Genomic DNA, 26,341 nt, shown 5'->3' with positions numbered 1-26,341 from the left:
ACCTGGTTTCAAAACTTAGTATACAGCTACAACGGTCAAGAGAGTATGTTATTTCTTCAAAACTTAGTATACAGCTACAACGGTCAAGAGAGTATGTTATTTCTTCAGCAAGTGGTTTTGGGAAAGCTGGACAGCTACATATAAATCAGTGAATTAGAACACTCCCTCACACCATATACAAAAATAAACTCAAAATGGTTTAAAGACCTAAAGAAGACATGACATCATAAAACCCCCAGAAGAGATCATAGGCAAAACATTCTCTGACATAAATCGTAGCAATATTTTCTTAGCTCAGTCTCCCAAGGCAAAAGAAATAAAAGCAAAAATATACAAATGAGACCTAATCAAACTTACAAGCTTTTGCATAGCAAAGGAAACCATAAACAAAATGCAAAGACAACTTACACACTGGGATAAAATATTTGCAAATGGTGCAACTGACAAGGGCTTAATTTCCAAAATATACAAACAGCTCATACAACTCTATAACAAAAAAATCAAACAACTGAATCAAAAAGTGGGCAGAAGACCTAAATAGACATTTCTCCATAGAAGACATACAGATGGCCAATAGGCACATGAAAAGATGCTCAACATCACTAATTATCAGGGAAACGCAAATCAAAACTACAATGAGGTACTATCTCACACCAGTCAGAATGGCCATCATTAAAAAGTTCACAAGCAATAATGCTGAAGAGGGTGTGGAGAAAAGGAAACCCTCCCTCCTACACTGTTCGTAGGAATGTAAATTGGTGTAGCCACTATGGAAAACAGTATGGAGGTTCCTTAAAAAACTAAAAATAGAGTTACCATATGATCCAGCAATCCCACTCCTGGCCATATATCTGGAGAAAACTCTAGTTTGAAAAGATACATGCACCTCAATGTTCATAGCAGCAGATTTACAACAGCCCAGATATGAAAGCAACATAAATGTCCATCTACAGATGAATGGATAAAGAAGATGTGATAGATATATATAACACACACACACACAATGGAATACTACTCAGCCATAAAAAAATAATGAGTAATGCCATTTGCAGCAACATGGATGGACCTAGAGATGATCATACCAAGTGAACTAAATCAGAGAAAAATAAATACCATATGATATCGCTTATATGTGGAATCTAAACTATGATACAGATGAACTTATTTACAAAACAGAAACACACTGACAGGCATAGAAAACAAAAAGAATATATATATATATATACATATATACAGGTATATACATATATCTGAATCACTTTGCTGTACACCAAAACTAACATGACACTATACTTCTACTATACTTCAATTTTAAAAAAAGCAAGTAACAAACAAGACAGAACTAAATCCAACCATATCAATAATATCTTTAAATGTTAGAAAAAATAGGTTAAAAAGAATGAAAATGATACACCATGTAAATGGTATGCAAAAGAAAGCTGAGTTTTCTCAATATTAGACTTAATGGACCTCAAGACAAGAAGAATTATCATAGATAGAGACATTTATAATGATAAATAGGTCAATCCACGAAGAAGACACAGCAAACCTAAAATGTAGGTGGCTAATAACTGAGCTTAAAAATAGATGAAGCAAAAGCTGACTGAACTAAAGAGACCAACAGACAAATTTACAAAGTAGAAATATCAATTTCCTCTTTAATAACTAGATAAAAATCTAGAAGGATGTGGAAGATCTAAAAATATTAACCACTTTAACCTAACTGACCTTTACAGAACAATATATCCAATAAACCACAGAATTCACATTCTTTCCACATGCACATAGAGCATTAACCAAGACAGATCTTATGCTGGGACATAAAACAAGTCTCAGTATTTAAAATCTTAAATTTTACAGAATATTTTCTCTAAGCACAATGAAATTAAATCAGAAATCAATAATAATTAGATATTTAGAAAAGCCTCAAAAAACTAAACAACAAGCTTCTAAATAACCAAAGAAATCAGAAGAAATTAATAAATATTTGAAACTAAATGAAAATAAAAATACATCAAAATATTTTGGACAGAGCTAAAGTGTACTTATAGGAAGGTTATCAATCTGTCTTCAAGTTTGCTAATTCTTTATATTCTGCCATTCAAATCTACTGTTGAATCCCTCTAGTGAATTTTTAAATTTTAGTTACTGTAATTTTAGTGGACATGGACTGCCATATCAGTAAACAAAGGATGTTGTGGCCATCAGACACTGCAGCTGCCCCCCGCCCCACCGCCCCGCTGTGCATGCTGAGGGGCTTGAGGATGGAGAAAAACAGGATACTGGCCCTAGATAGTTAAGGTACATATCAAAGGAATGATTTCAATGAACCCAGACTTTTGCACCTTCCCATACACAGAAAAGCACAAAATTCATTCACTTGAGATGTCTGGTTTTCTTTAATTAGCAGTGATCATTTGATGTTTGACTACTAGGTTTGTTTGTTTGTTTGAACTCCTATATATCCTGGCTCCTCCCTTACCTCTTCAGTGTAGCCCCCAGAGCTATCTGAGAGGTTGCCTCCTGTAGCTGAGTCTTCAGCAAGTCCATCGAATAAAACATAATCCTCAGCTTTTAGGTTGTGCATTTTTTTTTCCATCAACGCTTTCAACTTCAAATTCAAAGGAATTTGCATTTGGCTTTTCTTTATAATTTCTATCTCATCACTGATATTCTATTTGATGCCACACTGTCATCATATCTTCCTTACATCTTTAATCATGCTTTCGTTTAGTTCCATGAGCATATTTATAATGGCTACTTTGAAGTCTTTTTCTCTTAAATCTCTCATCTACTTACTCTCGCAGACAGTTTCAGTTGTATGTATACGTCACAATTTCCTGTTTTTTGCACACCACAAACTTTTTTGTTGAAAAATAGACATTTTTCATAATATATTGCAGCAACTGCAATACTGCAATACTGGTCCTCCCAGCCCCTTTCCAGGGCTATTTTTGTTATTATTATTTTTTTCTTTTCTTTTTTTTTAAGAGAGGGGTGGGTACCAAATTACTCTATTTGAAGGAATGGTACTAACGAAAAAACGTAGGTAGATGTTTTGGTACAACTTATAGAAAAGGTAAAGGAAACTCAGACATGCATGCACTGCCTTGGTGACCTGGGAAGTCACCCATGGCTACAGGAAGCCAGCCTAAAGCTTAGCTCTCGTTGTTGTCACTGTTTCCCAGGGTGTGCTTGTCAAAGAGATAACTCTGCCATGCCAGATTCGGGAAGGCCCCCATCCTTCGCAAGTTGGTTACATGGTTACTCAATTCTTTAATGGATTTCACCTACTCACTCAGGTAATGAGTCTCAGTAAAGTCACACAAATGGGGGTCATTTTTGTCAGTGGCCATTTTGTGCAGTTCCAGTAGTGACTGATTTACATTTTTTTCCAAGTGTAGCGCACATTCCATTGCATTCAGCCCATTCTCCCAGTCTTCACAGTCTGGTTTCTTGATATCCTGAAGGAAGATTCCGCCACCTCTCTGGTTCTGCAGCTTCATCAGTTTCTCAGCATGTTCCCTCTCCTCAGGAGATTGGTGAAGAAAGTATTTGGCAGAGTTCTTCAAAGCCACATCATCGCTGTCAAGGTAGTCTGACGTGGACAGGTGGCATAGAGCTCCAGGTTGATCTGGCGGGTGATGGCGGCCTCCGAGTCCAAATGGCAGCTCTGGCGCACCTGCGAGGGGGCCGCGGTCCTCTCTGCAGGCAGCTGAGGAGATGAGGCTCCGGGGCTGGAGCGGACGTGAAGGACCTTGAGGCAGTGAGAAGGCGGGCTCCCTCCAAGCACTGTTGAAGCAGGAAATCGAGGCGACTCTCCAGCGAAGACTGTGAATTGTTTTTTGTTTATGTATATAAAAGTCTTCTTTACTCACTACTCACTGAATACTTGTGTACTTTCAGTACTACTTCACTTTTAGTCGCCGTATTTGGGAGTTTCCCCACAGCAAGCAATTGTGCAAGGCCAGCTGGGTGTCCTACAATTTAATTCAGTTTTGTATCTACCCGGAGTCAACAACAGATTCCACAGGTTAAGGACACAGTCTCACAAGACTGCCCCCCTCCTTCCCCACCTCACTTTAGATACTACTTACCAAGTCCAGCATATTAGCTGTACTTCTGAAGGACTGACTGGCTATAAATCAGAGGGTTCCACAACCTCCTCAGGTTTGATTAATTTGCTAGAGCACCTCACGAACTCAGGAAACCAGATTACTTACTAGATTACCAATTTATTACAAAGGATGTTAAAGGATACAAATGAACAGCCAGATGGAGAAACATGTAGGGCAAGGTCCCAAAGGGTTCCAAGTTCAGGAGCTGCTGTCCCCATGGAGTTTGTGGTATGCCACCCTCCTAACACATGGATGTGTTCTTGTTCACCAACCTGCTTTTCAACCCTCTAATTACCCTAGTTGGTTCCCCTGGCAACCCGCCCCCATCCTTATCCGGAGACTTTCCAAAAATTTCCTCATGCACATAAACTCAGGTGTGTTTGAAAGGGTTTGTTATGAATAACAAAATGCACCCACTTTACCTTTATCACTGTAAAACCATTGCAGGAATCAAAGGCAAAAACCAAATAAAACAAAAGATGCCCCCACTGCTCTAATCACTTCGGAAAATACAAGTTTTTAGAGCTGAGAGGCAGGAATCACAGACAAGCACCAAAATATATATTTATTATATCTCAGTATCACGGGCCACCCCCTAGTTTTTGAACACAGGTCCCTTACAGCAAAATGATCATACCTATCAAAGCACTTACATTTGGTGTAACGTTTATATTATAGAACAGTTCTTGCAATAGTACTTACTGTTAAATAACAAAAATTCAAATGAGGAAATTTGAAGATCCAGTTGGCTTCATTAAATGACTCATGAAATGGGCACCATCCAACCTAGCAAACAGAAGGAGCTTCATCTAGCTGCAGAAAAGGAAAGGTTTTCAGTTTTTTTAAGGCAGAGAGGGAGCAGGAAAAAGGAAATTATTAGCAAAGAATGCATTGTTTTAGGTAAGGCCACTCTCCTAATGGGAACGGAAGGGCCTGTTGGCCGAATACCCAGCGCTAACCAGGTAATTCCAGGTTGACTCATTAAAGGTTACACTTCTGCGGGAGGTTGTAACTGCAGTTAGGTTAGGTATTAAGTCTTGGTTTGCTGATATGGGCTTGAACACAAGTGACTCCGTTTCAGACCTGTTGTTTATTTTTAACGGAACCAGTACAAATATGCCTAACATTTGAAGAAGCCAGTGTGAGGTAGGGACAGATTTAAGGAAACAACTAATTCAACTAATTTAAAGAAACAACTAATTCAACTAATTCATCCTCTAAAGCCATTATAAACATCTTCATATTTCATATTCTTGCACTAGTTTGATTATTTTTTTCCCTTGAGCTATTGCTATTTATACCTTATGATAAACGTGTGCAGAACTATTTAGCACAGAAATCAGCTTATGGTTAGCTAGATCTAGTTCCTCCTTAGGTATTACATCCCGAGGAGGCTTTAACTTAATCTCGCAATACATTTGATCATGAGTATCAGTATCATAGGACACACTGACATGAGGCAGTTACATCTTTCCAACAATACCACACTGCCATATGGTCAGTGCAATTCAGCTTCCTTACAGAACAAATCGGTAAGGATTACAGAGATGTATGCTTTGTGCACCCAACAAGATCTACCCTTGCCCACATAGCAGAAATTATTACGAAAAGACAGGTATCATTACAGCTGGCCATGGCTTAGTTTTATCTGGGTTAATTCAAGTTAATTGGAGGGAAAAGTCAATCACCCTCCCCATCTCGTAGGCTTGTACTGAGACTGGTTTTCATTGTGTATAAATATAGCAGAGCCCATCTTCCTCCCAAGGGGAGGATACGAGCAGTATTTAGAATAGTTCCTATCCCTGCTAACTATACTGCAGGATATGTTTTATTTCAACTTATTCTGGGGGCAAGCACAGTCATTATACATTGGTGTAAGTTACAAGTGCCGTGCCCACAGAGAACTTCCATAAGCTCGCAGGCCTTAAGATTTCCACAGGTGTACCCCCTTGAGGCCCAGGGACTAGGATAGAGGACCATTGTTTCCTGGCCACTTCAGCCTCTATCCATATTAAAATAGTCAAGAGGACCTGTCAGTTCAGGGTGCAGGCCCTTTCCCAACCCTGGGTTCTAGCATTACCAAGCATTACTTGTGGAGTCGGCCTGATGCAGTTTGCTGGTGCTTCTTTATCTCTCCAAGCTGCTTCTTATCCTTTACCTTCTGCCTGGAAGAGAACTCCCTCTAATATGTCTATTCTAGTGAATAAATCTTCTTTCTCTGAATGCTGCTCCTCATTAAAAGCAAACTCTGCTTGTCCCAGAATACCTAGACTGGCATCTATCTCCCCTTTTCTGACTTGTGGGCCATTGTTGTTTAATCCACCATGCACGTTGTTGCTATTGCCTATTAACAGCCTGGGTGCAGTTAGGATACATATTTTGTACCCAAAAATATTGGGCACCCCATAATAGGGTTGGTCGGTCAAAGCCAGCTGTAATTTAGTTTGAGTATGTCATATGTCCTCCCACAGCCTTCCTGTCTGAGTGGGACTGTTCCCCAGGGGACCCAGATCCACCACATGATGCCCACTGCTTTAATCCCAGTAGGAACCCATTGTTTTTCCCCATTCTGCTTATAGCTTTCCAATCCACAAAAACCAGGACGATTGTGTTTGTGCATAGCACACCACACTGTGGCATGTTGGGCAGGCTGCCATTGTATTCTGTCTATTATAACCAGGGACCTTTCTAAGCATCTGCTCATCAAGGTTTATAGCTACACGGTAATCAGTCTGCTGGGAGCCATCCACCACAGGGTCTGAAATTCCAGTAGGAAGCAGTTCTCAGAAATCCCTTCCCAAATGATATCTTTTATAGTATTGATAGATGGAGCCTGAAAAATAGTCAAAGATACTGGAACATTATTAGGGCTTGATTTAGTCAGTAACACTGATCCTGCTCGTCAAATATATCCTATGACCAGAACGTCTCCCAGACTCAGGTTTGCAGGCTGCCATCTGACTTTGCAGGATCAAAAGCAGGGGTGGTCTTGGCAAACATAGCTTTGCCCGTCTGGGCATCTGGTATAATTCTGCTAAGAAATAATATTATTCTCGTTCTCTGAGCCTCTCTTGAGGTTGGATTTCTCTCATTGCATAACCCACTTATATACTCCTTTACTCTCAGCTATTATTTCTCCTTCTCTCATTTGTCATTTATTTTCATCCAAACTTTTCCACATTTGGAAGGGACATTAAGTTCAGCCACTGTGCTGGCCCAGATTGCTAGCAGCAACACTAGTCTAGCAAGTGCCTCCCCACTCAATTTGTTTCGTGATTGGCTGGATTATTTTAGTGAAGTCTAGTCTCCCTGCCAACTCATGTGCATACACGCACACATAAACACACATATACACAGTGTTAAACTTCTCATATTGCTCCTTAAGGCGTGACAGTTTTGGATATGCCCACAGTCACTCTGGGATGAACTTGTTCTCTTCCTCTCTTTCCCTGACCACACCCAGATGTCCAACTCCACTAATCGCCCGTTAGCTGCTTTATTTATTTATTTATTTTCATCAATGTCCTGGGGGCATAAATTGCTCGATAAACTAATCCCATCAAACTGTAACTCCTTTAAAGAAATAGTTTCTGAAGGCAGTGTTCTATATATTTTTCTGACTCCAAAAGGAGTCCTCCCAGCTATCCTGTTCCTCAGTCCTCCTAAACCAGCCAGCCTACAGTCTGGTCTGTATCCTTATTAAATGCACGGGTCTCTATCCAACTTCCTCTCATCACAGCCTCTACTGTTCAGGCCCGTAGACTTGAACTCTCCAAACTCTGCTACAAATGAAGTCATTTCCTTTGGGGAAAGATCAGGAGTTATCTGTTTTATGGCCCACTTCTCTCCCCAGGAAAAATTTCTGAGCCCAAGCTCTGAAGCTGGAGTTGGGAACAATGGCAAGTTTCTCTCTGAGCGACACCCCTGCTGTAAAAACTGAGTGCTCAGTGACGTTGGGGGGGAACCAGCAGCCTGAGACCCTCTCAGCTTGCCTCTCTTGGCATGGAACAATTGCTCCTAAGCTGGGGCCAAGACAAGTGGGCCCCAGTCTTCTCAGCAAGCTGTGACAAAGGCCCTGGATTTCTCTTAACTCACACAATAGCCCCTACTTCCTAAGTTGGCAGTCCTTTAAGTCCTTAATACGTCATTGCCACAGCAGTACCATAGACACCTACACAGATTCCTTTGATATTAATAGAATGTCTCAGTTCACTCTCTTTCTGCCTACTGCCATCAGGATGTCCACATTTATAAATTATTCCCTCCTAACAACCCAAAATTCTCCAGTTAACTTAGTGTAAGTTGTGGGAAGTTGGCTTTCCTGCCTGTTTCCATTGGAAAGTATGAAAAAATCATGTCCTCACTGACATGCAAGGCTTTCTCTTACCAGAATGAGGGATCACTTTCTCCCCAGGCTCTATTATACTTATCCATTCCTAAAAGATAGTGAAACAGAGCAGGCCCCTGTGGGACCCTCCTGAGTAAAAAAGCCTTTCCATGTCCCCTGTTTTCTTGCTTATAGGAAAAAGGCTTCAGCCTCCTAGAGCTTCCCTGAGTTCCAAAGGTCAGATTCAAACAATTACTAATTATGGAGGGAATGCAGAAACAAAGGAAAAGCAGTCAAGAAACAATAATGGAGAAATAAAGCAGAGTCCTGGCTCCTCCTCAAGGGATATACATAACAATAGATCTTTGAGTTCTTCTATAGGAACTAAGCCCTCCACCCAGGTGAAGGTTGGTAACTGCAGGCTGAGCACAAGATTTCTGGAACACCACCCTGTTACCTACCAGTCAGAAGAAAGTCAGACACCCTGTAGCCCTCACCCCAAATTTTGCCTTTAAAAACCCTTCTCTGGGGACTTCCCTGGTGGTGCAGTGGTTAAGAATCTGCCTGCCAATGCAGGGGACATGGATTCTAGCCCTGGTCCGGGAAGACCCCACATGCCGCAGAGCAAATAAGCCTGTGAGCCACAACTACTGAGCCCACATGCCACAACTACTGAAGCCCACGCACCTAGAGCCCATCCTCCCCAACAAGAGAAGCCACTGCAATGAGAAGCCTGCGCACCGCAACGAAGAGTAGCCCCTGTTCACCACAACTGGAGAAAGCCCGTGTGCAGCAATGAAGACCCAAGGCAGCCAAAAATTTAAAAAGTAGAATAAAAAATAAAGAAATTTATAGTAAAAAAAAAAAACCTCTTCTCTGAGATCCACTGGGGAGTTCAAGTCTTTTGAGCATAAGCCACCTGCTCTCTTTGCTTGGCCTTTACAATAAACTATTCTCTGCTCCAAACTCTGACATTTGTTTGGCCTCACTGTGTGTTGGACTCTTGAACTTGTGTTCGACAACAATAGGACTTTCTGAGGTTTATTATAATAAAAACAAGGTAACATTTTGAAGGGTAGCAGAATATGTCATCCCAAAATATGCCTCTTTGGCATAAGGATTAATGTGAACTGATTATTTTTAAGAAACTGTAGATATAGGAGAAGCTCTGAAAACAGAGTAGAAATACTCTTTTGTAAGAGACATCTACATTTATAAAGGAAATCTACGTTAGAAATGGAGCATACACCAGGAAGAGGCCTATTTCTAGAGATAATTTTTTCACTTGAGAGACTTATCTGCACAGCAGGGCAACCTTTATTTACCAAACACTTTCACTTCTCAACTAACCAAGAATTGACTTTTCCTCTTTGAAGCCCCATAAGTATATAATTAAAATCATTATGTTTCCTCCTGTTAATCTGTCTCCTTACTCCAGGCCCCTACACTTCGGCTCACCCTCAACCTAAGCCAGTATACATCCTCTCCTGAGAATAAACTGGCCTCAGGTAAAATAAAATGTTCCCTGGTCTAGTACCTGAATGTGCCACGCATTCACACACATCCTGTTCCCCACACCTAGTTCTTTCCAGCTTTGTTTACTCTTCTCTTTTTGCCTAACTCTGCAGTTGCTTACAGACCTTATGGTCAAAGCATTCTTTCTCCCTGTAAGGCCAGCAGGTCCGGGGAAGGGCCCAGGGAGCCAGACGGAAACACCGCCAAAGTGGCTGATGCAACCGACACCTGACATTGCCACACCACTCGGTCCCGGTCTTCCCGCTCCCCGAGGGGCGGAACCAACAGCTCTGAGGCTGATGCAACCGACACCTGACATTGCCACAACACCCGAGAGATTACCAAAAAGGGGCTGCTTCACACAGCAAGCACCTCCCCTGCGTCCACCCCTATAAATTGTTCGCGCCCACACCCGGGCGGGACTTCTCTGGCCCCTTTCTCTCGGACCAGTGAACCTCGACCGGGAGCGTTCCCAAATAAAGCTTGTTTAAGCTCTCCTCCATTTTTCGTGCCGTTCCTTACACTCCCTGTGGCAATAACCTCCCTCCTCAATTTGCAATAGTTCATTTCCCTCACTTGCAATAATCCTTTCGAATACAGTCTCAACTTCACTAAATCCAGATTTGATTTTTATTCCAGTCTCATCAATGATTTCTCTTGGTATTGCCTACTCTGTGACATCCCAAACATAGGGTTTTATGTTTTATAGTTAACCTTGAGTTAATACTCAGGATAAAATAATGAGACACCACATAGAGTAGAGCAGATTGCTGCTGTTCCAGCTGAGGTCATCATATACCATCTAGCCTCCAGCCAATCCAGCAGACACAGGAGGGACTCCAAGTGAGACCTGAAGAACTTCCCAGTGGAGCTCAGTAGAAATTGTCAGCTTGTAAAGTTATGGACTCAAGTGACTGTTAGTGGTATTGTTTTAAGCCTCTAAGTTTGTGGGTATTTGTTATGCAGCAGTAGACTGATGATACATTGACTGAACACATGAATGAAAGAATGAACAAATGGATGAATGAACAAATGAATAACAACAGTCTGGAGACTGTATTCCTTCCCAAGTAGGAGGAAGGCAAACAAGGACTTCCAAAACAGATCGCAACTGGGGCTTCTGATCTGAGATGATATATAGTATATAAACTGACAAGGATGAAAATATGACTTTTGAGTGTATTTTTGAAACTTCAGTTGCTATGGGGGTGTTTGGAAGTGTATCAAATATATCACCCACCAAAAATACGGAATCATGATACTAAGAGGATATTAGTTCTTTGAGTCATGCATTCACACTAGACTAGAAAATATCTTCATGATATTGTAAAAACTCAAAATCACAAAGGAAGTTGGATAGGTCTTTAAGGTATCTTGAAAATATGGGAGCATCTTAATTCAATATCTACTTAGTAAAAAATATATGAACCTTGTCCTCTATATACCACACACTTTGCCAGATGCTGGGAATAGACCAGAAAAGACATAGTCATTGCAATCAAGAATCTGACAGTCTAAATTTTAAATACATAATGTATACAAAATTTTATCCATGTCCAAGAGATCCAAGTTTTAAATTACCATTTATTTTGTGTAGGAAAGTTTATAAATTCTGATCTCTATCATAAACATCTGAGTCAGAGTAATTCAAACTTTTCATGGATCTGGAGAGAGATAGAAATGGGGAAGATCAATGGGCTTTTGTCTCATTAAAGCCAATGCTGTCCCAAGCATTATTGTTTTTAATTAATTAATTTTTTTGGCTGCATTGGGTCTTCATTGCTGTGTGCGGGCTTTCTCTATCTGCGGCAATCAGGGGCTACTCTTCATTGTGGTGTGCAGGCTTCTCATTGTGGTGGCTTCTCTTGTTGTGGAGCACGGGCTCTAGGCATGCGGGCTTCAGTAGGTGTGGCACACAAGCTTCATTAGTTGTGGCACATGGGCTTAGCTGCTCTGCAGCATGTGGGATCTTCCTGGACCAGGGATTGAACCGGTGTCCCCTACATTGGCAGGCGGATTCTTAACCACTGCACAACCAGGGAAGTCCCAATCATTATTTATTTCACTCAGTGTTTTATTTCAAATTTACTCTCTGAGTTGTAATATGCTATGACCATTGTTAGTATACTTAATTTACCGAAGTCACTAATTATGATACCACATTGCCAAAACCACTGACGAGAAATTGATTTAAAAAAATTTTTGTTTCTTCATCACTCTAAGCAATCAGAATGGATGATTGGTCAAACTAAAACTGTTATTTTTATGTCATAAATTATATTTTTCTGGAGCTTTGTTGACAGAGAGTTCCTATAATTTTACATATGAATCAATAGAGAACCAGAAAATTTAAATGGCCTTCCCATGTTCAAACAGCTAGTGGGTAGTAGAACTGAGGAGGGGATCGAATTATTTTCTCTTGTCATGAGAAGTGTTGTCTCTTTTATATCATGTTTTCTCTGATTGTCTAAGGTTGCCTACTTTATGGTGACTTCTCCCCTTCAGAGTACAGTATTAAAAAGTGGTAACTTGGTAAAATATAATAAAGATGTAAATACATTTATATTCATTTATACTTTCTGGGAATGTGCTTTCAGGAAACAAAAGAGATGCAGAAATTTTAAAAAAAAAGAATCTGACAGTCTAGTTGAAAGGTACTGACGATTATAATGTTAAGTGCAATGAGAGCAGTAAGAAATTTATTGCCTGTGTAACTAAATACTTTGGGTTAGTGCTGATATCAGGTATGGCACGATTCAGGGCTGAAACGACTGGTTAGAATTTCATTTCTCTCCATTTATTAATTTTGCTTGCGTCTATGTTGATCTCATTCTTGGGTTCCACATGGTAGCAAGATGGTACCAACATGGTGGCAACAGCTATGACTTCTTTGGCTTCAGATCCAAAGAGAAAGGAGCAAGCTCTCCTTCCTAGATGTCCCAGGAAAAGCTCCTCTTTCTTGAGTAATTTGTCCATTCCTGAACCAATAACTCTGCTGGGAAGGGTGGGGGAGGCACTAAGAATGTGATTCACTGATTTAAGTCTGGATTATGTGTTAAATTTGCTGGAATTTTGAGTTTTGGCTCTCTCTCCCATGGACCCAGTCTCATGGACCGAAAAGGAGAAAGGGCACAGATCCACACATGTCACCCGCTTACGGGATCTTAGTTCCCTGACCAGGGACTGAACCCATGCCCTCGGCAGTGAAAACGTGGAGTCCTAAGCACTGGACCACCAGGGAATTCCCACCACATCATTGATTATGCATTCTTTTCTCATGGGAAAAAAATGGAAATAAACTGTGAGTCTTAATACAATATCATTCTCTGGAAAGTCCCACCAAGTACACCATTAAAACAAATGGAACATATAATTTTGCACAGTTTCTATGAATAAAATCTCTATTCAAATTTTAACAGTTTACTATTAAAAATGGCTCCTGGCCACCTATTAGTTCACTAGGGCTGCTATAACAAAATACCACAGACTGGGTGGCTTAAAAGACATACATTTATTGTCTCACAGTTCTGGAGGCTAGAAGCCTGTGATCAAGGCATCAGCAGGGTTGGTTTCTCTTGAGGCCTCCCTCTTTGGCTTGTAGATGGCTGCCTTCTTGTTGTGTCCTCACGTGGTCTTTCCAATGTACATGCCCCTGGTATCTCTGTGTGTCCGCATTTTCTCTTCTTATAAGGACACCAGTCATATTGGATTAGGGCCCACCCTAATGGCCTCATTTTAACTTAATCATCTCTTTAAAGACCCTATCTCCAAATATCATATTTTGAGGGATGAGGGATTAGGGCTTCAACATACAAATTGGAGCGGGGAGGAATATAATTTAGCCTCTAATATTACCTTTCTGACCTCATTTCTTCTCTCTCTTTCTCTTACTTTCTCTCTCCCCCTAACATGCTGCTCCAGCATACTGGCTTTTGAGTTTCAAATACTAAGCATTTCCCCTGCTCAGGGCCTTTACACATGCTCTGATAATCCCTGCCTAGAATGATCCTCCCCTGCTGTTCCCTTGGCCCACTTCCTCTTTTATTTCAGATCTCTGCCCAAACATTAGTCTCAGAGATGGTTTTGACCAACTTAAGAAAAACAGCATTTCCCTCAGTCAACTTTGTTTCACAGAACTTATCTGATTTAAATGTTAACTTATTTTTTTACTAACACATAAAACACATGAGGAAGGAACCTTGTGTAAGTACTCTATCTCCAGAACTCAGTATAGTGGTTGATACATGGTAAGTGTCCAACAAATGCTTGCTGAATGAATGTATATAATTACTGAAGAATAGAGAAAGACTGACCCACTGAACCTCCTACAAATGAGTAATTAATTTATGATTGGATGTTATTTACTAATCATATCTGTCTCAGGAACCAAAAGCTATAAAAAAGGAACCAAGTGAAAATATTTGGTAGGAAAAGTATAATAATTGATAGGATAATAGCAGATGGATGTAGCCATAAAACACATTAGTGAGATAAGATAGAGAAACTCTACTAGAAGGTAAAAAATAAACAGAGAGAATATAAGTATAAAATTATATACATATATATATGTAAGGGGTAGAGAGGATAGAAATAAAGTACTTAACTGAAATTTCAATTAATCGAAATCTTAGAAGGAAAGAAAAAGGAGGAAGTATGTGATGAAATATGCAATGATCAATTTTCCAGAATTAAGGAAAAATAAAATAACTCAGATTGAAAAGGTACATAGATTGGTAAATGAAAGAGATAAGAAAAAAGGATGTATATTAACAAACTGAAGGATAAAAACCATATGATCATCTTAATAGATGCAGGAAAAGCTTTCGACAAAATTCAACACCCATTTTAGGAACTTACCTCAACATAATAAAGGCCATATATAACAAATCCACAGCCAACATCGTTCTCAGTGGTGAAAAACCGAAACCATTTCCACTAAGATCAGGAAAAAGACAAGGTTGCCCACTCTCACCACTATTATTCAACATAGTTTTGGAAGTTTTAGCCACAGCAATCACAGAAGAAAAAGAAATAAAAGGAATCCAAATCAGAAAAGAAGAAGTAAAACTGTCACTGTTTGCACATGACATGATACTATACATAGAGAATCCTAAACACGCTACCAGAAAACTACTTAAGCTAATCAATTAATTTGGTAAAGTAGCAGGATACAAAATTAATGCACAGAAATCTCTGGCATTCCTATACACCAACAATGAAAGATCAGAGAGAGAAATTAAGGAAACAATACCATTCACCACTACAACAAAAAGAATAAAATACCTAGGAATAAACCTACCTAAGGAGTTAAAAGACTTGTACTCAGAAAACTATAAAACACTCATGAAAGAAATCAAAGATGACATAAACAGATGGAGAAATACACCATGTCCTTGGATTGGAAGAATCAACATTGTGAAAATGACTATACTACCCAAAGCAATCTACAGATTCAATGTAATCCCTATCAAACTTCCAATGGCATTCTTCACAGAATTAGAACAAAAAATTTTACAATTCGTATGGAAAGACAAAAGACCCCGAATAGCCAAAGCAATCTTGAGAAAGAAAACTGGAATTGGAGGAATCAGGCTCCCTGACTTCAAAATAGACCACAAATCTACAGTAATCAAGACAGTATGGCACTGGCACAAAAACAGAAATATAGATCAATGGAACAGGATAGAAAGCCCAGAGATAAACCCACACACATATGGTCACCTAATTTATGACAAAGGAGGCAAGAATATACAATGGAGAAAAGGTAGCCTCTTCAATAAGTGGTGCTGGGAAAACTGGACAGCTACATGTAAAAGAATGAAATTAGAACACTCCCTAACACCATACACAAAAATAAACTCTAAATGGATTAAAGACCTAAATGTAAGGCCAGACACTATAAAACTCTCAGAGGCAAACATAGGCAGAACACTCTGTGATATACATTACATCAAGATCCTTTTAGACCTACCTCCTAGACAAATGGAAATAAAAATAAACAAATGGGACCTAATGAAATTTAAAAGGTTTTGCACAGCAAAGGAAACCATAAACAAGACCAAAAGACAACCCTCAGAATGGGAGAAAATATTTGCAAATGAAGCAACTGACAAAGGATTAATCTCCAAAATTTACAAGCAGCTCATGCAGCTCAATATCAAAAAAAACAAATAACCCAATCCAAAAATGGGCAGAAGACCTAAATAGACACTTCTCCAAAGAAGATATACAGACTGCCAACAAACACATGAAAGAATGCTCAACATCACTAATCATTAGAGAAATGCAAATCAAAACTACAATGAGATATCATCTCACACTGGTCAGAATGGCCATCATCAGAAAATCTACAAACAATAAATGCTGGAGAGGGTGTGGAGAAAAGGGAACCTTTCTGAACTATTGATGGGAATATAAATTGATACAGCCACTATGGAGAACAGTATGGAGGTTCCTTAAAAAACTAAAAGTAGAACTACCATACGACCCAGTAATCCCACTACTGGGCATATACCCTGAGAAAACCATTATTCCAAAAGAGTCATGTACCACAATGTTCACTGCAGCTCTATTTACAATAGCCAGGACATGGAAGCAACCTAAGTGTCCATCGACAGATGAATGGATAAAGAAGATGTGGCACATATATACAATGGAATATTACTCAGCCATAAAAAGAAACGAAATTGAGTTATTTGTAGTGAGGTGGGTGGACCTAGAGTTTGTCATACAGAGTGAAGTAAGTCAGAAAGAGAAGAACAAATACCATATGCTAACACATATATATAGAATCTAAAGACAAAAAATGGTTATGAAGAACCTAGGGACAGGACAGGAATAAAGATGCAGACATAGAGAATGGACTTGAGGAAACATGAAGGGGGAAGGGTAGGCTGAGACAAAGTGAGAGAGTTGCATAGACATATATATACTACCAAATGTAAAATAGATACCTAGTGGGAAGTCACCACATAGCACAGGGAGATCAGCTTGGTGCTCTGTGACCACCTAGAGGGGTGGGTTAGGGAGGGTGGGAAGGAGACTCAAGAGGGAGGAGATATGGTGATATATGTATATGTATAGCTGATTCACTTTGTTATAAAACAGAAACTAACATACCATTGTAAAGCAATTATACTCCAATAAAGATGTTAAAAAGAAATTACACTGTAAAAAAACGAAAAAGGATAAAGGATGTGATCTCAGGTTTAAATACTAAAAGAGGGTGAGAGATGAAGGTGGGGAATGATGCAAATACAGGCAGTCTTGCTCTAAAGCCTGAACCCCATTCACTGTGACCTAAATGTCACAGTACCCTGATATCACAAGTTATGAAAAAGGTTATATTAGGCTCAGTAATGATATATCAAAAATATTAGCTATTATTTGATAATTATTTTATATTTAAACTTCAATTTATGTTGAATATATATATATATATTTTGCATGGTGTGAAGGACTTCATTTATAATCCTTTTAAACAGACAATTTCCCCAGCATGATTTATTGAATAATATTAGCACTGTCTCTGTCTAATATTTATATATCTTCCTTTTTTTTTAGTGCTTGCTAAGAATTTGAAAAGCATATTGAAATTTTTGTGAATTATTAGCTAGGGTAATTTGCACTAGTTGCTGCAATAAACTTTCACATTTCAATGACTCTTCCTCATTCTGTGTGAGCTTTGGGAGTTGTCCCCCTGCTACTTTGGGTGGTTCTTTCCCTAACTATCCTCAGGCAGTTTCCTCACATGCTTGTCCTAATCAGTATTGAGCTGAAGACTTGAGGAAGAAACTCTTCAGATTGTTGGAGCTCTCTCTTTGTACAGCCCTTTCCTCTCTGCAACTCTGCCCTGAAAACTGGATTCTCAGCCACTTCTCAGACTCCCACTTCTCTTTCCTTATCTGAGACCTGGGTCCCCCTCCCTGTAGTGTGGCCTGGAGCTGTTCTTCAGGCAGTAAGCTGGGGCAGTTGTAGGGCTCACCTCACTTTCTTCCCCTTTCTCAGGGATCACTGTTCTGTACTACCTGATATCTAATATCTAAAAGCATTGTTTCATTTAGCGTGCCCTTTTTAGTTGTTTCATGTGGAAGGACAAATTTGGTTCACGTTACCCCATACTGTTCAGAAGAAGAAGTTCCCTGAGTGTGTAAATTGGAGTTCATTCTTAAGCAATCTTTTTTTTTTTTTCCCCAGAATGTGTAGAGCATGAGATTGTGTTCCCTAGAAGCAGAGCCTGAGATGGGAATTCTTATGAAAGTGATTTAATGAGGGTTTGCTCTCAGAAGAACAGGAGTGAAGGAAGCAGGATAGGGTAGGGGAAGAAAACTAGGCAAGACTGAGGTCTCAACTGGAGACTACTTTCAGTCTAGTCCTCCAGGGAGCCTGGGAGCACCAACTACACTGCAAAGTTGGTCCCAAGGAGGATGGATTTTCGTTTACCCTCGTGTCAATCATTGGCCATTGGCTGCCAGTGTGGGCGGGGTGGTAGAGGGATAGGAGCAGGTTAGTAAGGTTAACATTCCAATACACAGAAGAACAATTTTCCAGAGCCCTTGCTCCCAGCTCCAGTATCCACAATGGCAATCCTCCAGAGAAGGCAGCTGTCAGCCATTAGCAGCCAACACTCAGCAGCTGGGTGCCAGGTAAACAGAATCTGGGTTGGGCACCATCAGTATCTACAATACGTGGTAAGCATTTCATGTACTTTGATGTGTGAAAATATTTTTATTTTGCCCTCACACTTGACTGATAATTTAACTGGTTTAAAAACTTCAGGCTCAACATAGACTTCTTTCAGAACTTTGAAGGCATAGTTTTCTATTAGCGTGTAGCTTATAAGACATCTGTCTTAGCTTGGGCTGCCATAACAAATTTCCATCGAGTGGATGGTTTAAACAACAAACATCTATTTTTCACATTTCTGCAGACTGGGAATCCAAGATAAAGGAGCTGGCAGATTTGGTGTTTGATAGGAGCCCAGTTCCCGGTTTGTAGATGGTTGTCTTCTCCTTGTATTTTCACGTGGCAGAGAGCAGGGAGAGAGAGAGGCAGCAAGCTCCTCTATCTCTTCTTCTTTTTTTATTTTTATTTGTTTTTATTTTTGGCTGTCTTGGGTCTTCGTTGCTGTGCACGGGCTTTCTCTAGTTGCAGCGAGCAGGGGCTACTCTTTGTTGTGGTGCGTGGGCTTCTCATTGTGGTGGCTTCTTCTTGTTGTGGAGCACGGGCTCTAGGCGTGCGGGCTTCAGTAGTTGTGGCACTTGGGCTCAGTAGTTGTGGCTCACGGGCTCTAGAGTGCAGGCTCAGTAGTTGTGGTGCCCAGGCTTAGTTGCTCTGCGGCATGTGGTATCTTCTTGGACCAGGGCTCGAACCCATGTCCCCTGCATTGGCAGGCGGGTTCTTAACCACTGAGCCACCAGGGAAGCCCCTATCCCTAATCTAATTAGCCCCTAGCACTAATCCCATTCATGTGGGCTCCACCCTCATGACCTCCTGATCATTTCCCAAAGGCCCCACCTCTTAATACTGTCACACTGGAGGTTAGGATTTCAACATATGAATTTGTGGGTGGGGACACAGGCATTCAGACCATAACAACATGCAGTGTCAATCTGATTCTCATTATTCTTTTTTTTTAATTCTGTATTTTTAAATTTTTGGCCACATCGTGCGGCATGTGGGATCTTGCCTGGGAGTGAACCTGTGCCCCCTGCAATGGAAGTGCAGAGTCTTAACTACTGGACCTCCAGGGAAGTCCCTGATTCTCATTACTCTTAAGTAATAGTTATCTTACTCTATATTGAAAATAATTTAGTATTTCCTTTTTATCTCTGATGATCTGAAATCTCATTGGCAAAAACATTTTTTTCATATTTTTGCTTGGCAATTTTTGGGTCATTTGATCTCACTGTAAAGTTTTTATTCTGGTCTGGGAAGTTTTCTTCTAACATTTCTTTGTCTCTTTTTGCCCTTCAATTATCCCATATCTAATACTCAAACCTCTGGAAATTTATTTTTATTTCCATGTGTTTTTAAAAATTATTAGACCTCATTATTTAGAGCAGTTTTAGGTTTACAGACATATTCAGCAGAGAGTACATACAGCTTCCATATCTCTCCTCCCTGCCAACAGTTTCCCCTACTATTAAGGTACTACATTAATGTGCACTTTTAATTTTATCAGTAGATTATGGATTATGTAGTAGGCAGATTAAAGCCCCAGGAAAGATGTCCACGTCCTAATCCCTGGAACCTGTCAATTGTTAATGGTACAAGGTAAAAGAGATTTTGTAACTGGAATTTGTTGACTTTAAGCTAGGGAGGTTGGGAATTCCCTGGCTGTCCAGTGGTTAGGACTCCATGCTTTCACTGCCAAGGGCCCCAGTTTGATATCTGGTTGGGGAGCTGAGATCCCACAAGCCTCCCAGCATGCACACCCCCCCCCCTCCAAAAAAAAGATAGGGAGGTTAATTTAGGTTGGTTCAATGTGATCACACAGGCCCTTAAAAAGTAGAGGAGGAAGGCAGAAGATTCAGTCAGAGAGATACGGTGTAAGACGGTCTTGACCCACCTACTGGGGCTGGTGATGGAGGAAGGGGGCTGTGAGCAAAGGAATGCAGGTGACCTCTAGAAGCTGAGGCTTTTCTTAGTAAAGAAAAACCAACATCAGTCCTATGACCACACAGAATTCAATTCTGCCAACAACCTGCGTGAGCCTGGAGGCAGAATATTCCCTAGAGTCTCCAGGAAGTAAAGTAGGCCTGCTGACACCTTGATTTCAGTCTTCTGAGATGCAGGCAGGGAAACCAGTGAGCCTAAATTCTGTTACTATAAACTCCTAAATTTGTGGTAATTTGTTTTGGCAGCAATAGAAAAATCATACACTGCTATTGGTCCTGCAGTGGATACCAGTACTCAATTAGATTTTCAGCATGGAATTCAGCTTGTAACTTCTTCAGAGGTATTATCAACATTGGTTACATCTTGGTACCAACCAAACATTTGAGAGTTACGTAGTATTACACAGCAAAGGAAGAATGAAGAATGGTATATGATACTCAATTTTAATTTATGATTTGGGTTTAACTGACTCAAAACCATTACATGCTCTTGTATCAGTTCAACTATCATCAGAGATCACCCAGATTTAGCAAACCTCAGCTGTGGAACGTAGGGTGGAGTGCTGGGATTTTGGCCAGCAGCTTTACTGCTTTGACCTAATTTTTCTAAACTGAAGATGAGGTAATACCAGTTTCTACTATTTCACAATAAATTGATAAGTGCAAATGCAGTTGATGAACTGGTTTAATGGAAGATGCCCAGGGTTCTGTGTGGGAGGACTCAATGAGTGTTGAGAAAAGAAATACCTGCTATATCTGAGTATTCACATTTAGAATATAAGAATTACCATAGGAACTCAGGAAAAAGAGGAAACATATTGGCAGATGGAATATTTTGTTTTACTTGACATCACCTTCAAAGGTTAAGAACAGACTCCCAAACTAACTTCTCTTCCAACCTGATATAAATCTAATTATTATATCCAAATACTCTTCATCCTTCATTCTAGGCTGTTTACACAAATTCATCATTCAGTGCTACTTTAGCATTCCCAGTTTCTTACAGAATTCAACGGGTGATAGGAGTGGGTATTGGAGGAGATAACATAGTATGATTTGCCAGCAAATACATCCTAGTATACTCAGGGTACTAGGCAGAAAGAAATATCACTCATGATCTAGGAAGAGACTTGATACAAATTACAGTGGATAAGGTACTGTTTTAAACCTTTCTTTTTTTTTTTGCGGTACGCGGGCCTCTCACTGCTGTGGCCTCTCCTGCCGCGGAGCACAGGTTCTGGACGCGCAGGCCCAGTGGCCATGGCTCACGGGCCCAGCCGCTCCGGGGCATGCGGGATCCTCCCAGACCGGGGCACGAACCCGCGTCCCCTGCATCGGCAGGCGGACTCTCAACCACTGCACCACCAGGGAAGCCCTAAACCTTTCTTGATTCTAGCTATACATACGTTACCAGATCTCTTAGGTATGTGACACTACATGCATGGATGGTCAAATCCCAGGGGCAAATGACCTGCAATGTTATATGCTTCAGTTTCAGTGTGAGGTGTTTTTTCTTTGGCTCTTTAATATTACCTGGTCTCCACCTCATGATGACATCAATTGTTCTGTTTTTGCAGAAAGCATTAGACCTCATTTTGGTTTATGATCTTTAAGTGGATCTAAACCTACCCATATATTCATAAAATCTGTACACATTCACCACACATAAAACAAGTTTATGTTTTTCTAGTCAATGTTGGCTTTTCCCAATCTTGCTTTGTTTTTTTTCAGCTGACTAAACCTATTCAGTAACTTGCATTCACATTCATACAGCTCTACCTATAATTCTTCATTGTTACTTCTGATTGGCTTAGGCCGTATTTTACAAGTACTTTGACTAAAATTGCTAGCAGTGGGTTGCAAAAGGAAATCAACTTCTTTTAATAGGATGACTGACTTACTAAGGTATTAATGTTGTTAGTTTACCTTCTCTAAAAAGTGCTTGTAATTTTATACAGAAAGACTAGAAGGGCATAAAAGCTAATGATGCAATTCCAGCACTGAAAACAGCATGGTAGACATTTTCAGAAAAGAGTTGTCCTCAAATTATAAGAAATTAGCTCTCCACAGGTAACAATCTACCTCTGGTTTTGATGGATAAATTGGAGCTTTTAATTTTACCAGTGGATTATAGATTATTTTCTGCTGGATGCATTACTATGTTATTGCATTTCATAAACTCTTCTATTTCTTTCCTTCCATTCACATGGACAGAAAATATTTTTCTCCTTTTTCTTCTCAATTTAGCTGTTTTAGGTAGGATCTTTTTGGGAGATTGGTTACCAAAGGGCAGGGTTAGTTGAAGATGGAAACCACTGGCCATATTTCCCTAAAATATTGTATTTAGGTAAGACACCTTAGAAATAGGTCTGGGAAGTTCAATCCTCTTGGTAATTCCAATCCATCCTTAACTACATGAGACTTTACTTCAGAAGTGTTTTTGTAGAAGACTTTGGAATTATTAGGACTTAGTTTTTATTTCACTTTTACTTTTATTTTTCAGTAATGTTCTCTTCTCTTCTCCTGTTATCTACTTCTCCTGAATTGGCTGACTTCCTGTGTGTGTGTATGTGTATGTGTGTGTGTGTGTGGGTGTGTGTGTGTTTTGCCATTCTTCCTCTTTTCTCTTCTGCTTTCCCAGAAGATCTTGCCATTAGAAACTAAAAAGGACTGTGTACTTTCAGAATAGTCTTTATACATTTATCTGGTATAAAAGGGAAATTCTATTGCATCACATTCCCTCAGCTTCCTTTTGTGAATTCAGATTTTACTGAAGATAGGTTCCAAAGAGATACAAATAAGCATTGATAATTTTTTCCTAGGAGACTTCTCAGCTGGGGTCATATCACTTTCTGTCCCCTGAATAAGATAACTGGAAGGAAGAGGCTATTTTACCTATTTCTCCTATACTCCCTACAATACTAATCACAGTATTTCTCAAAAGGTTACCTGCATCAGGTTCACCTGGGTGATGATAAGAATGCATATTCATAGGTCGTAGCCCAGAACCATAGATTCAATATCTCTGGAGACAGAGCTCAGGAACCTGAAAGTTTTATTTCTGTTACGTGCTGAATTTTCTCCTGTGCCTTAGCCTGAATTTTCAGTCACTGGCTAGATATGCTTTCTTGAATGTATTTTCATCCCACGCTCACTTAACACATCCAAAATTAAACCATCCACTGTCCACCTCTAATTCTGTCATGCTGGTATACGTGAAGCTATCATTGGAGTCACTCATCCTCGTGTTCCCTCATTTTTACTTAATCAATTTATTGGCCTCTGTGCCAAGCACTGGGAAAGACAGTGATGAACAAGACAGACATGGGTCATGCCCTCAAGGATCATGAAGATTCTTTTACAGAGAGCAACTTAATCCTGTAGATTCTCTTGTGGTTTTGTTTGTTTTGTTTTTCAGAATACTCCTTTACTTTCCTTGTCTGCACCCTAATCTAGAATCTCATCAATTATGCTTGGACTGCTATAATCTTTTCCTAATTAGTCTCTTTGCTCCTAATCTCCCAGCTCTTCTCAAAGATTAATCTGCTGAAAACGTAATCTTCAAAACACCACTTTCAATATATTTATCCCCACTTAATGGCTTCATTATTTCCAACTGCTTGTAGGTTATTTTTCAAAGTAGAGTCAAGGCTCTTTACAATATGGCCCCCAAATGATTTTTTACTGAATGAACTCTTTTACCCCTATCAAATAGACATCTGAACTTGATGTAAGCATTTTTTACTTATTTATTTTCTGGGCTCATGACTTTAATTACACTTTGACCAAACCATACTTTTCTCTTCAGGCCTAACTTTTCCTCCCTCAGCATGGCTGGCGCTAAGCACTTGCTCTTGCTTCAGTTCCTACGTTGATTCTCTGCTTTACTCATTAAGCATGTGCACCCTGGTAATATTACTTATCTTTCTATGTATTTTTCTAATTCTTCAATTATTCCATAAACTTTCTGAATGTAGAAGCAATGTTTTATATATGTCTTTATCTCCTCCTTGCCTAGTCCAGGCCTATATGTAATAAATGTCCAATAAATATTCATCAAATTCTTTATATTCATTTATTCATCCATTCTTTCATAAAAAAATTATGGAATGCCCACTGAGAATATAGTCCTCTTTTGCATGGAGCTTAAATTTTAGTGGGACAGAGTTTAAGCAAATAATTAAGATAAAAATGAGATCAATTGCTTTATTTGTTTGCCAAGAAAAATTTAACAAGCACTTACCATAGGCCAGGAATTGTGTTACGTGCTGAATTCGCTGGGAATACAAAGCTGAAGTTGATAGGCTAGTAGAGGAGAATTATACATATAAGCTACTAAAATACAATGCTTTAAGTGCAAACAAAATATCCTAGGGGCACAAATGGGGGCAACTCTTTCTGCCGAGGAGTCAGTAAGGCTTCATTTAAGACCCATTCTAAAATGGGTCTTAAAAGTGAATTTAAACAAAGGACTGGATAACACAATATTCATAAAAGGAAGGTGGTTGTTGGAAATCTGACATGCCCATTCTTATATCATTATTCTGAGCAGAAACCTGAGCTGGGAACATGAAGGTGATCAGCTAAGGCAGACTTGAGCCTTACGATGGTTCACTGCCAGGTGAATAGCTAGCTATTGTTGCTGGGCCTTCATCTAGGCCCTTCCCTGGCCCTGTCCCCTCAGCATGGACAGCTGTTCCTAGGGAAAGGCCGTCTAGTTGCCCCTATAGTCTTCAATACCCAGAACAGAATTAACTCTGAGATCTTTCCCTCTGAGAATCATAGAATGATAGCGTTGTAAAGGATACTGAAATCACAGTTTAGTTGTTTCTAATTTACATCCCCCAGGATCTTAGGGAGTCTCAAAATGGCAAAAGAAAATCTGAAATCAACTTTCAATATTTCAAAAAGCCTACCATAAATTGCATCTTTTGGTGGTATTAACTGCCAGGTTTCCTTGTTTTGTGCTAAAAATCATATCAGACTCACCTTAGACGGAGATTTTAACTGAGCTGTGGTCCGATTAGGCATGATTTGTTTTCCCATTATTATTATGCTTAATTTGGTAAATAACTTTTCAAAACAAGATATCATGGTCGAATGCATACAGTTGGTGACACTTGCTACAATGTTTGCAATTTACAAAGCACTAGTCACTGACTTCAATACTGTGGAACGGCTAACAGCAAAGCCCAGAGTCCTTGACTCTCAGTCCAGTGCTCTTTTCAACTGCTCAGAGCTTCTAGATTCTTTCCGCGTGCCCCAGTCTTCAGGGCCTTCAATCCCCGACTCGGAAGTACCTGTCGTACCCTCGCCACTGGGTTATACTGCCTGCCTCTCAAGCGACAGCTACCGCTCCCGGTTAACGTTCAGGAATGCGGCTCGCCCTCACGCATGCGTGGTGCAACTGCCCCGCGCCGGCGCCGCTCTTCTTGGCCTGGAGCGGGAACCTTGGGTAACCCGCAAGGGTCGGCGCCCAGGGCGCGCGTGCGCAGTCGCTTTTGGAGCGCTTTCCCCCCTCCCCTTTCCCCAACCCCTTGCGCCACCCCTACCATCCGTTCCTCTCTCCGCAGCCCTGTCACCCACTGAGACGGCCCTACCCTCGGGCAAGTCACGAAGGAAACCAGCTCTCGACGAGGGCGGCGGTCGCTACTAGGCCGCCGCCGCCGCCGCCTAGGGCACGTTGAGCTTGTCTGAGCGGCGCCCGCGCCGTGTCTAAAGTTGTATCCCCCGCCGCTCCCGCCCCTTCCGCCGCTCGCGTG

General features: G+C 40.3%; 1 long non-coding RNA gene and 1 pseudogene across 1 annotated transcript; both read right to left on the bottom strand.

Moving 5' to 3' along the window:
• Positions 1 to 1,966: 1,966 nt before the first annotated feature.
• On the bottom strand, positions 1,967 to 4,109 carry LOC137209345 (ferritin heavy chain pseudogene; annotated as a pseudogene).
• Positions 4,110 to 4,811: 702 nt separating this feature from the next.
• LOC137211795 (uncharacterized) lies at positions 4,812 to 26,071 on the bottom strand. The gene is made up of 3 exons (XR_010937216.1): positions 25,569 to 26,071; positions 24,823 to 24,884; positions 4,812 to 4,931 (listed from the first exon to the last, which is right to left on the bottom strand). It is a non-coding gene; the product is annotated as an uncharacterized lncRNA (long non-coding RNA).
• Positions 26,072 to 26,341: the final 270 nt, after the last annotated feature.

Source organism: Pseudorca crassidens, chromosome 2, assembly GCF_039906515.1.
Source record: "Pseudorca crassidens isolate mPseCra1 chromosome 2, mPseCra1.hap1, whole genome shotgun sequence".
NCBI classification, from domain to species: domain Eukaryota; kingdom Metazoa; phylum Chordata; class Mammalia; order Artiodactyla; family Delphinidae; genus Pseudorca; species Pseudorca crassidens.
The sequence above is the reverse complement of the archived record's forward strand: the minus strand, read 5'-3'. Positions and strand labels throughout refer to the sequence as shown.